The following is a 14,098-nucleotide window of genomic DNA, read 5'->3' on the forward strand; positions in this document are numbered from 1 at the left end:
ACAGTTTGCTGGTGTTTAGTTTTTTTTTGATGAGAGCAAAAGGGGCTTTAGTAACTTACTAACAATTCTTAGAATCTATTTATTTCCAAGCTTTTTTAAAAACACATTGTGCTTGAACAAGGAATAATATTCAAAACGTATTGAATGATGTGTGGCTACAGTGAACGAGGAATTACTTAAATGTAAACCTTACTGAATCAGGAGTTGTGCACTGATGTTGGATATATAATTGGTTCCTTTGTGTGAATTGTGGCCCCCCCTAGATCCGCCACTGTTCATCATTGCTGCAGCATTAACATAAACCCCCATTTAAATACACTGTATCTCTGGAATAATTATCTTTTTAAAACATGTCACAAATGTTAATGAAACATATGAAGTTAAGAGGATCATATAAAAGAAACAGCTGCTTTGGCCAACACCCATAATGGCCCTACTATACAGATCACATTTTATTAGTCCCTGCTGTGTAATGTAAGTTAAATCAGCCAAATGTCAAAAAAACATGTTTGATAGGTCATAAAAGAAGCAACAGGAAGGCATTGTTTAATTTCCAGTCCACTCAAGAGGAGTCTCAGGATGACTCAGGGTTGAGTGTAAAATAAATAATTGAAGCAAACTGCCATCTTGTGGCCACAGTGTCAAACTGTAGTGATTTTGTAGGCCCAGATTAATCCAAAAACCCTCTTGTCATGTTCACCTGCTGCACATGGAGCCAAACGTGTGGGTGGGTGCAGTTGGTTCTGGGGATGCTATGATCAGGAGGAGAGGACACTATGCTCTTGCCTCATGAGGATGAAAGTGAATGTAACATTTGTACGCATGCAATACTGGCTCAATATATCTACTCACACAAAAACTCCCTATGCCTACAATATAACACATGATCTGTCCATAAGAATATTAAAACAAAAGTGAGTTTTCTCAGCAGATTGTTTTGGTGAGGGGGTGGAGCAGCAGGCGGAGGCAGGACGTAGCATATTAATTCTGCTTCGGAGATCACGTGTGTTTTTGTTTACAATGCAGGTGTCTAAAGTGTAAGTTACTGTTTGGAGCGTTCCATCTGTCAGTGGACAACAGCAAATTACCGGCGGACAATTTTGTTGATTCTGTGATGCTACCACTTTTACTGAGAAGAGAATATCTTATTTTCACAGAAATTTAAACGTGCATTGTTGACTGTAGGCGTTCGTTTTTTCAAGGTATTTTGTATTACTTAAATTATTTCCTGAACTTACACTCAACCTTCACTCTGCTTTGACCCATCCTCAGGTTTACAGGCTACATAGCACATCCTCTACTGTACCATGGTTTACTGAAGTTGTAGAATTTGCTTATGTATACATTTTAATCTCATTTGTTTACAGCTCTGTAGGCAGAAATGCTAAGTTTAAAGTGCTGAATTTTGGACTCCAGAAACAGAAACTAAATCAGCAGAAATACTCTATTCCCCCCATGATGTCAGAACTCTTTCTGGTCCTTCTCCTGGGCCTCTGAGTAAAATCAAGCTCCGCCCTCAGGTCCGCCCTCAGCTCAGGTCCTTCGCTGGACCAGGAAGGAGGAGTCCAGGTAGGTAACTCAAACAAAGAGAAGTAAATCAATACAATTCAAACCAGCAATCAAACGTTTTCTCACAAAGGCTCATTTGGACATTCTCCGGAGAAAGTCTGTGGGCTTTCACTCGGACATATGCGTTCTCACGTATAGCTTCTCCGGAGAATGTTCAGAGATTATCTGGGGTTCAGTGTATGTCTGAAAACTGCTTCTGACGCTGCAGCACCCCCTTCTGGCAAAGCATCAAAATGCACTATATGTTGTGACCGGTAACCTGAAATTAGAGAGCAATTCTTAATGTGTTAGTAACTGTCCATCACCTTTCACAAGTTGTTTTTGTACCCTGGTCTTTTTCTTTACCTGCACGGCTTCCTGTCGTGGGGCTCGACCTCCCCTTGTTCACACCTGAGAGGAGGAAGAGCAAAAAAAAGAACAGTCTTCCTCAGTGCTGTGTTCTCCCTCTTGTTCTGCACAGTCAGGCATCTGGCGCCCTCTGGCTTTGGTTGAGGTGATTCTCCTCTGTTTTTCAGAAATGCTGATCTGGGGAAATTAAGTTTTTGTTTCAGTTGCTCCTGCCAAGAATACAAAGATATATACAGACCAAGACAATTGCCTATCTTTTGTATTTCTATGTATTGTAAGAGGATAAAATAAAATGTTTGTAAAAATATGAACATTATAGTACAATATACAAACAGAAATTGAAAAATAATATGTAAAAGTACAGTATAGGCCTGTACAATAATACAGTACTGGATCATAATACCGTCACTGAATTCAAAGTGTAAACTGTGTGATTCCACACTAATGCCAATGTTAAAGGCTAAAGGGTGAAAATGGTAGAAAAGTATTATGTTAAACATTTTAATGTCAGTAACATGTTTTGGTCTGTGGCCCTTAGTGGGATTATTAAAAAACAACAACTATGCAAATCAAACATAATGAATTCAACCACTACAACACAAAACCCCATGAGGTGTTTACACATATACCTGGTTATCGCTCAATCAAATATTTAGCAATGGCTTAAATCGCAATAATACACAATGTTAAAACACTGTGGGAGCATTGCTGAACTGTTATCTGTTACTTTCTCATCTTCATTTTCTCGTGATCGCCGTCTGCTCTTGTCAGACAAATTGTTCTAATTATCAGAAATAATTTAAGAGGGCCTAGAAATGAATCTTGGCACAGAGGGTCCACATGCGGATTACACAGCCACACAGATAGTGCGTAATTATTTCTGAAATATTAGCCGTTATAGCACTGCGGGACAGAAATAAGTAAACACTATCAGTAAATTGGATTGGGGGACTTGACAGTGCACCAACTGTTGTGGCATTAAGTGGCTTAATTTCAAGACCCAAACATGTATTCTATTCTTTCCTCCCAAATGCTGTTTAATTCAGCATTACTCCGTCTTGGCATCCTCATTAGTACTAATGAGAATTTGGTGTTACCATGTTTTGCACGTTATGTTAGCACCAGGCAAATGTGTTTATACATTTCACATTAGGTAATTTAAAAAAAAGCGTAATTAACAGTTTCTTTCTCTGAGGATATTGTTTTGTGTCTTGTAGTTTGGGGTTTCACTGTGAAGGAAAGTGGTCTCCTGTGAGTTGAAAGCACCGGTGTAACCTGATGAATGTGAATGGATAAAGGACCAGGCTACCCCTGACACTCGGCTCTGGACGCTCTGAATTATGCATCGCTCTCAGGTTAACAGAGTTCGGTATCCAGTGTCCCTTTTTCAACTCATCACGGTGATCGGATCTATCCTGAAGATTTCTCTTTTCTCTCACTGTTCTTCTCTTCCTGCAGCAACTGCAAGAAACCTGCTGGGGAAAAAAGTGAGTTCAGAGAAATTCTATCCATATTTATATAATATATGATGGTGTGTATGCATCTTGGTGTATTTATGTGTGTGAAAGGCCACTACACATTACCATGATTACTGTGTCTCTCTTTAGGGAGCTCTCTGGAACCTTTATGCACAGCCTGTCAATTCAGTGCCCTCATAGAGTCGCTGATAGAGGCCCCCTTAGGCTGCAGAGGAAGTGAAACCTTGTCGAGTGTGGTGACCTGTGTCCCCCCTCCCTCCAGCTGTCCGAGTTCCCTGGTGATACAATTGCACCACGATGGAAATTCAATCAAGAGATGGACGAGAGTGAGAGGAGTCCGCTCCCGTGTCCCTCTCCGGCTCGCCCACTAATTGATTTTAAATAAACCCTGGAAACACGTCAGGATTAAAGAAACCTCGGTATTACAAGGTGGGCTGCAGAGAGGATCATACATTTTACTTTCACCAGCTGTGAGTACAATTATTCTTCTATTTGTGTGTGTGACTGTGTGGAGCTGATAATGGCCAATGGCGTTGGGTAATTTTTATTCGAAGTGTGAGGTAATTACCACCGACCAACAGTCGAAGCTTTAAATGGCAAAACATAACCACCACCATGCGCTCGTTCAGTGTTGAATGTGTCAAATGGAAAGTGACAGTGATGGATGTTTTTCATTGGTGGGTTTGTTGCGGAGGCATCACTCATACAATCCAATAGAAGTGAGGGAGCCAGAGAATTGGTGAACCTTGATGTGCCATGCTTTTTTCCAGTATGTTTCACTCTCATGTGGATTTCTTCATTTTAAATTTCAAATACACTATCAGAGTTTTAGGGTCATTCCTTTTTTTGGGGGATTATATATACTGTTTTTTTCGCATTAACAGGACAAACATCAATCAAGAAAACAAACAAATAAATACAAATTCAGACTGTAGACAAACCTAAAGTATTAAAAATAAAACACAGAAATAGAAAAATTAATTTCACATCACATCCATAAGTATATGAATGTACTGTAGGTACAGGGTTAGAGATATGGGAGAGAGGAATGTGGGGAAGGAGAGAAAATGAGAAAGAGAGAGGCTCAAAAGATGACATTCTAAAAAACATGATTTGTCAAGCTGGGAGAGTGGTCGAATCAAACAGCCCAGTGGTAGAATCCCAAAGGCAGCTGTAAGGGGGCAGGGTTCAAAGTCAAATCCAAATACCCCAGAGAAACACCTAAAAATGGATCCTCATAAATCATTCAAATATTCTTCTTTACTTCTTTGATGTTTTAAAGATATACATAATCAAAAAGGAAAACTGGACACAGTAGTAAAATTAAGTAAAATTCATTTAAAAAAGGAAAATTGGACAAAATAAATTGACTTTTTGGGAAAAGCACCTATGTATATTGTGAGTACATTTAAATTGGGAAAACCTGTTGTTAGGAATTTCCTGCACTTGTGTCTGCCACATGACAATGGTAACATTTTTTAACTTACCTGGGTTCGATGTCACTAATATGTTGTCTCCAAAACTCTTCCCCATTCAAATTGTTCTATTAAGAGCCATTCAAAGACTATTCTATACATCTTTGATCTGTAGAATAACAAGTGAGTACCTGTTATTTGAAAGTTAAATAGAGAAAAAACTAATAGATTTTTAGGGAGAAGTTCATATCTATATCACCTCTTTCTTTATTGGCAAAGTCAAAGCTTGAGTTTAACCAATGTCTGCTGCTTGCATGATTTCTAGAAACAGCAGTTCTCACTGTTTAACATTTCTCAGAGTTATTTTAGACAGAGAGCAACAATGAGAACAATCGGGCAGACATGAATGATTTTAATAGCCGAATACGATCCAGCAGAATACAGAATAAATGCATGATTTACAGTGCGTGGGTGCAAATTGTGTCATATTCCTTCACTGTGAGCTGCAGATGACCGTAAATGAAAGGGTATCCATGACAACTATGACAAATGTGTACAATAGTAAATCCTGGTTTGGTCAGTAACAAGCGGTATGTTGTGTGTCAAACGGAGCATGAGGTGCGTGTAGCTGCCTGCACTGACATTTTTCAGATGTCTCAGTCTATGTGACAGTGTGTGGCCAGCGTTTCTCTTCCATTAATAATGAATAGCAGGCGTAGCTGGATGCACATTGTGCTGCGTGGGGCTCAGGAGCAGTGAGCTACTGTTTCAGAGGGCCAGCTGGCTTTTCATTTGCATTCGGACTCTATGATTGGAGAAACAACATATAACAGTTGATATATGTGCAACCTTCCAAGCCGAGGAATAGTAAATACTTGTTGTGTGATAGATGTTGTGATGTGAAATTAACCATAGGGCCAAAGGATAACCGCTGAGTCATTAGCACTTTATGTCTCTATACACTCGCCGTGTAATTGTAGCACCTCATGAACAGGAAAAGGATGAAGCTGACAGAGGAAATTAATGAATCTCCTGCTGTGAGGTCAACCACACTAACTTTGTATTAACTGCACTTCACCACTAGATGGCTGTTAGTCACACGCATGAGAAGACTCTAATATTTCATTGAGGGGCTCTTTTGAAGTTCCTCCTTCTACCAGAGTGTTTCTCCGGGCAAGGCAGAATAAATTAAACTTTAATTACTGAAACAAAAGTTGCTGCCTGCAACAACAAAAAAAACAAAACACCCATAAGAAATTGATGTCCCAATTACTCACAAAATGTATGTAAATAACAGCAAAGACACATTTGGTCCTCCTCCACTGGATGATGCTGTTTGACCACCTTTTGCACAATTTTTAATTAGTTATGTAATAACATACCTGCTGCAGGCCGGTCACTGGGTGGACTTGCCGTAAAATGATATGCATGAAGAAAAAAAGACTTGAAATTAATCAAATACAAATAAACATGAGTATATACCTACTTATCCCACAAACATCTGTCAGCCTGTACGCAAGCCATTCATTTTATTGACTTCACACACTATTGTAAATTGCCAGAGAGAGTGCAGCGCCGTGTTTGTTGCGATTTGGACATGCAACACTATATAAATGAAAATTGAATTAAAAGAAGAACTCAGTGTTATTTTTTTACGAAAAACAATGACTATGAAATCTTCATTGCAGCTAAACCAGGTAGGATTAACACAAAGTTTTGGGATTTCACAAAATAGACTGTTTATGAAAAGGTCTGCACACAACGTACAAGCAATAGAAAAGTGACAGTATATTGTAGAACTGTTTGATGAAGACACACTAATTACGAAGAATAATCCTAAAGTAAACAGTCTATTCCTAACAGGCAGGTTTAGAACAGGCACTGCACTAGTTCCTAAAAACATTAGAACAACATTCATTCAAAATCTGACTCCACTCTTAATCCTTCATGAGTCCAAACCAATGCAATGGTGATATGTTTGAGTTAAAGATGATGTTTCTTATCTAATATGCTTACAACACTTGTGCTGCAGCATTGATTTATTAAGCATGGTACATTTTGCATAATGGGAGTTTGTGTTTAGAAAACAATTTACTTAACATGAATCACTGTGGGCAGTCTGGTAAATGACATAAGGAGATATGTCACAGTAATAATATGATTTTACCTCAGCCACTGTAGAGCAGAACCAAAAGCTTCTCCACAGTACAACTATCCTCTACCTTTGTGTTTCAGTCGCTGACTTGTACACCACAGTTTAATGCTATGTTGAATGAGGATATGTCTTGACTGCCCTATTAATTAATGTGAGCCAAAGTGTATCAGCATTAGTGGAGTTGAACCTTGCAACCTGGCGAGCATAATCTCATCAGGTAGGGAGTTCCAGAGCCTCGGGGCCCTGACAGAGAAAGCCCGGCCACCCCGAGTAGCCAGCCTTGACCTAGGGTCAGTTAACAAGGACAGGCTGGCCGATCTCAGGTTGCGACTGGGATTGTAGGGAGTCAAGAGCTGTGAAATGCAAATTGGGGCCAGCCCAGGTGGAGCTCTGAAAGTTATTAAAAGAATCTTAAAATCCATCCTGAATTCAAGAGGCAACCAGTGAAGTGATGCAAGGATTGGCGTGATATGAGACCTGCGGTTTGTTTTAGCTAAGATATGAGTAGCAGCATTTTGAACAAGCTGCAAACCAGTTAGGGTTTGACTAAGTCATGTATAAAGTGCATTTAAAGACAAAGGCGTGTATTTTCTTTACTTTTCTAAGTCAGGGAGAGATAGAACTGATTTAATTTTGGAAATATTTCATAGATAGAAGTAACAGGATTTAATAGATTTCATTAACGTGTGTTTTAAAGTTCATATTGGGAATCAAATGTGACACTTAGCTTTTTAGCTGTTGTTTTGATATTGGTTGCCAGGGGACCAAGAGGTGATAGGAGTTTGCCTGCTAGCTGAGGGGTCCAAAGATTATTAATTCTGTTTTGTTTGAGTTTAACTGAAGGTTAAGTGACATCCATTCCTTAATGGCAGTAAGGCACTCTATTAGGACACTCAAGCGGCTGACGTTGTCTGGCTTAAAAGACAGGTAGATTTGGGTGTCATTGGCATAGGAATGGTAGGATATCCCATTAAAATTGCTTGTGACGGGAGCATGTATGGCGAAAACAGGATTGGACCAAGAATAGAACCTTGTGGCACCCCGCATACCAGTGGAGCCAAGGATGAGATGTTATTTCCAATGGAAACAGAAATTTCGCTATCTGACGGATAAGACTTGAACCATCTAAGGGCAATTCCGGATATGCCGACGCACTGTTAGTCTATTGATGAGAATGGTGTCAAATTGCAGCACTAAGGCCAAGGAGCAGTAATACGGAGCAATCTCCCACATCAGCAGACATAAATAAATCATTGTGCTTTTAAGGAGAGCAGTTTCAGTACTGTATCGTTTGCGAAATTCAGACTGGAATTTATATATAAAAATATTTTGGTGACACGCCAATAGTACTGATTATTTCTTTTAGGAGTGAGGTGGGTAGGATGTCGAGAGGGGTGGAAGAGGAACGCATGTGTGACACAGTGTCAAGGAGAATGGGACAGGCAGGATGCTCTGCGATATTTGGAATGACAGTGATAGTTGATACAATGTTATTTCTGATGTGCACTATTTTTTGCTTAAAAAAAGATAAAAACTTTTCACAGTCAGGATTTGAAGTGGCCAGCAGGGCAGAAGGAGCTGGGTTTATTGAAATTGATCAGCCTGAACTATAAATCATTAAATTTTGGTTCAGCATATACTGTATATTTAAGAACTGCATGATTGTAATGCAAACAACGAGTAACTTGGCTGCAGCACATTTGTAAACGTAAGTGAAAAGAGACTCATCCGATATGTGTGAAACATTATTCATTTAGAGGTAGAAAATAGCCAATTTAAATGAACCTAATCTGGCGAACACATTTTAATCATCCAAACATTGTTACCAGGCGTCAGAGATCAGAGATCCTCTGAGACTCATTACAAACATAGATGATTCCTGATCACTGACCAACATATTGATTCTCCTCTGGTGTTGGAACCAACAGCTTTTGGAGACATGCCAGTGGGAATTCAGGACTCGCCTCAGGTCCGGAGTGCCTAAGATTGCTGTCTCTGTGGGTCAGCATTCTTAGTCAGAGCAGGACAAAAAAATAAGGTAGACTTTGCCCTGGGGCTGGAGCGCAGCTGAATATATACAAACTCAACCAAACAAGTGGGGGAGCTATTTGACCTTGCCACGGCTTGTCGCAGCAAATCAACCCGGGTGAAGTGGAACAATGCAGTGAAAATAGATAGCTTTCTTGTTTGATTGATGAGTGTGAAAGAGTTGGATGATAAATAGCCATGGCGATGGACAAAGAAAGTCAACATAGTCCATTCAATGAGAAGTGTTTATGTGATAAGATAATACAATTTTAAAAGTCACTCTTCTCCATCTCCAGCCTTTTCAACGTTTACATTATTTATCAATAGAGCTGCTTCAGAGATATGGACTTATTTGTCATTAGGTTGCATTGGAGCACGCTGAACATTTTATTGATAGTAATGTAGGTCACCCATCTTCGAGTCATGATGCTTCGTCTTTTGTCACTTGAGACAGTTATTTTTAGGTTCTTTTTGAGTTTCCGTCGTGGCTTTTGGTGCCGAGATTGGGTGTCAGGAATGACGATGTCATAGGACAAGCAGCGGCTAAATATACGCCCTGTTGCTATGAATGTTGACATGATGTGTGGGTTTTTTCCCGCAAAATGTATCCTGTCATTGTCTAAGAGGCTTATCCAACAAATGATTCATGAGAGCGATCATAATGATTACAGGTTACCTGAGTGGAATGGGATATTTAGGTTTCTCTTGACTGCCCTTCGGCTCTAATACCACCTGGTGTCAACGTGCACGTCTTGATTGTTGTATCCTTCAGACAGGATCTGTCAGGGCTGCGTGTGAAGATTGTTCGCCCACCCTTATCCTTCCCTCCTTTCGCTTCAGCTCGTTGGTTACACAGCGCCTCAGAGGCGAACAACCAAAATCTGGAGAGATCATGGGCAAAAAAATGTCTGCTGATTATTTTACAGAAACCTGACACTGCAATTGATGGACAGCGGTGGGTGGGAGGCAGTTAGGAGCCACGTACAGTATCTACCACAGTACCCCCATAATGATCATAGGGAACTCATGCTTACCATTCCATTTTAATGAGGTTCCTCCTCTGTGAGAGTGACCCAGATTCAAGGAAGATGTAATATTTGTTTCTGCAGATAGAAGTTAAGTTGATAAAAGTGTGGTGGGATGTGTGGACCCCCAAACAGCACATGATACGAATTCCCTTCTTAGAGACACTGTTTAATTTTAATCATTCTAAAGGGCAATTTTCCAAAGAAATCTGGTCACGAAAGTGTTAATGCTTTTCATAATACTTTGGATACCACATATGTTTAATTAAAGTGATAAGTGGTTTGAGCTTCACTTGGTTCTCCATCTAAGTGTTAATCATCATAGGAGAAACATAGACAGGGGGTGTTACATCTTTGTTGGTGTACCTGTGAATGAAAGATTGAATAAACTGCCACTTTGTCACTGTCACTATGACGGATCTTATTTTTATTATTAAAAATGGACTGTGGAACAGGAAAGTGGTGAATATTGCCAGTGGTTAGCGAAGCTTTACTTTGATTTATGGAAAAAAGGTCATTGCAGCGTGATCCCCTCGCCCCCAATTCAGCAAACATGTTGAAATATTTAAATTACCTTGATGCATTCCAGTCACATGTTCGGCAGGAAGAAGGCAACATCACGCCAGCCTTTCTCTGCGAGCGATGCTGACGCACTTTGCATGTTCACTTTCTTTTACATCTCACAACATGTTAATTGGAAGTTCACACATGATCAAGGTTTTATTGAACTTCAAAGAAGTGCCCTATTCACTAGACTATTTGGTTGCCATGGCAAAGCTCTGGTATTAAGAGCTGCTCTGTGAAAGATGAATAGACGTGAAGGAATCTGACACCAAAAAAACAAGTCTTCAATAAAGTAAAATATTATGACTGCATTTATAACCTTCATAATTTTGCTTGATTATTCTCAAAATGTCTTTATCTTGCTCTTTTGATTTCACCTGAACTGAATTCAACCCACGCTCATTAGCATAACATTAATGTGTTAAAAACATCCCAGCAGTTCTCTAAGTAACAAGTGGTGGGATTGAGTGAAGTGTGGGGTCAGAATATCAGGTATCACTCACATGAATTTCATGCTGACTGCTCATGTGGGAAATGACTTTCTCATCTTTTAGAGAAATTGCCAATTGCTGAAACAATCCTTTTGTAGCGGTGAAGCTTTCATCGTGTTTTGACCTCGCTGTGCACCTCCGTGATTGTTACCTCTGCCAAAGGGGTTATGCTTTCATCTGAGTTTGTTTATCTATTCGTTTGCAGCAGTACACAAAAACTACCATGGAATATCTTGGAAAGATGGGTCAGCAAAGAACCCATTGAAATCTGTTGAGGATCCGGATCAGGAGGCTGATCCAGGACTTTCTTTTTCTTTTTCTACATGTTCACAGAATAATTCAGGGATCTTGCTGAAAAGTAAGCAAGCTTTTTCAAGCAAGTTTAGGGAACTAATATCAATGAGTGTGTGAAATTTGGTGCATTGAATTTAAGGGGACTGTTGGGACTTGTGCCTTTCTAGTTTTTAACTCAACTCAGTCTTCTGTGTCTCGGTTAATGTTGGATATTCCTTTCCCAAAATTTAGTGTCATATTGATTTGCAAAGCTTGTAAACATGTGTGTTTGTGTGTGAAGTTAAGGTTAGTAACTACGGTTAATGGGTTAGTCTCTAGAAAGTCGAGCTAGGGTTATCTCATCTTCTAAAGTGAGAGACACAACTGCGTGCGCTTTTGTGAGTGCCTCAGAGCTTTCCTCACTCAAGTCAGGAATGGGGGAAACAGCTTTATTGGCATAAATCCAGTTACATCACACACAAACATCGACAGAAGAAAACACAAGGACACGCACACACACCACATGCACACACAAAAAGTGAGTAGTGAGCAGAAGCAGTCCCCCCACCCCGCTGAGCGTCTGAACAAAGTCTTGCCTGCTTTTTGTTCTGTGCTCGCAGCTTTGAAGGCTGGCTGGCGGCCTGAAAAGCACAAAGTACCTGTATATGAGGGTTGGCAGCACCCGGAAGAAATGGATTATTTGCTGTAGGAGACACTTCCCTCCACGCATCAAAGACCTCGGTCTAATATAAAGTGTCTGTTTATTTTTTAGACGTTACAGCCATTTTCATATTTTTTTTTATTTTTTATGAATTTTTAAATTCCTCTTACACGTCATCGTGGGAGAAAGTCAGAACACAGCAGCAGTTGAAGAGCATGGGAGCTGAATTGTCTGGTTTAGTCTGTGAGTTTTCCAGTAACTTATGTCTTTGAATATTGTTGGCGCCATCATTAGCCAGAGTGATATTTGATTATTTATTTTTGAAGAAGAAGAAGAAGAAGAAGAAATTTAGTTTGTGTTTGTGCACTGCTATAGAAAGCCGAAGGAAAAAGAAGAACAATGTATTCAAAAAGTCCAATCATGCTCGAGATGATGAAGAGGAGTGAGAGCTGCATTATAAACAGACGTCACCTTTCCAAGAGAGTCACACATCCATTCTGTCCATTAGCATTCTCCATTGATGCTTTTCCTAAAGGGCAGCTGTGGACAGCTGGGAGTGAGAGATTGGAGCTTTCATAGAAACCCCCTCCCTCCTCAGTGTCGAACACTCACAGCTCAGGGTGGCTCTGTGGTTTACACAAAGCAAGAGCAGCAGGACGTCTGCAGGGACAAATCCTTACTTTCCTGAAGGATTGTTATTATTATCCTTTTAAAAATAACACATGTGAGAGTCAAATGAAATGATAAACGTCAATTAGAATGCTTAACGGAATAGTTAAACATTTTGGGTGTTTAAAGTCTCAACTGAAGCACAGTGTGTCGCATAGCTTAGCATAAAAAATGCTTAAGTTTAAGCTCTAATTATAATAATAATAATGATAATGAAACACTTCAGAAAAAAGTAAAAATTGTACTTCTTTTTTGTGGAACCATTTACCTCATTACATCCTATACCCTGTGACAGGGGTCTGTAAGTAGCCATCACTGAGCCAATGATTTGATTCAAAATACACAGAGCCATTCCACCACTTTAAATTCAGCACTTTTCAAATTTGACTGTGTGTGTGTGTGTGTGTGTGTGTGTGTGTGTGCGTGTGTGTGTGTGTGTGTGTGTGCGTGTGTGCGTGTGTGTGTGTGTGTGTGTTTGTGACAATGCTGTTTGTATTCAGCGATTAAATGATCATGTTGGAAACTACCTTTCTACTTCAGCCAGTGACCCAACACCACACTAAATATATCAGGGACAAACTCGGAGTGCGAGAAGCTATAATTGCCTTATAAATACTCCACCTCGGGTCTAAAATGAACAACTAATCTGTGCACAGCAGCACCGAAGTGTCAGAAATAGGCATGTTGGCATGACGGTTACCAGATATTTTCTGTGTTCATGCCCAGAGCAACAACACCTCCATTACTTTGTTTGAGTTGTAGTGGGAGTGATACGAGATCACAGTGTCAATTTCAAAATGAGCATAGATATTTTAAAGCAAGTGGGGAAAGATGCATTTCGATCAGAGAATCTCTGTTTCTGCGTCTCTCATGTGAAATGCTCAGCATTTCCTCTCTCACAAGTATTTCAGATCTCAGCCCGTGAAGAGTTTTTGAGATGTGAAGGTTGAGCTTTGCGTGGAGAAGGTGGTTTCTTTCCCGCAGGTTCCGTGCAGAGGTTTGCCACTGCTTCGATTTAAGAACAGTTCTACCTCATTTACCAGATCAGCAGGAGAAACACCTTGAGGGGCTTATTTAATTTGCAAACAATTTGGAAACCAAAGGAAAGGCATTCCTGCGCCTGGCAGGGCTGATTAGCAGCTAAGCGGTCTATCCTCATTGCTGTCGTTCTGCTGCGCCCCGAGAGCATATACATACATAAAGATAAAGAATTATGCATATTATCATCTGTGATACTCTATTATTAACGTGTCCGCAGCTGTGGATATCCTCTACTTTTGCGCTGGGATGTTCTTTCTCTTTTGGATCTTTTGGACTCGTGATTAACAAAACTGCAGATACATAAAAGTTACACTTCTCTCAGATGAGCTTTCTCTACAACTTTCAGAAGACTTTGAAAACTAAAAAAGGTTTAAACAACCC

This window comes from Hippoglossus hippoglossus, chromosome 21 (genome assembly GCF_009819705.1).
Source record: "Hippoglossus hippoglossus isolate fHipHip1 chromosome 21, fHipHip1.pri, whole genome shotgun sequence".
In the NCBI taxonomy this organism is placed as follows: Eukaryota; Metazoa; Chordata; class Actinopteri; order Pleuronectiformes; family Pleuronectidae; genus Hippoglossus; species Hippoglossus hippoglossus.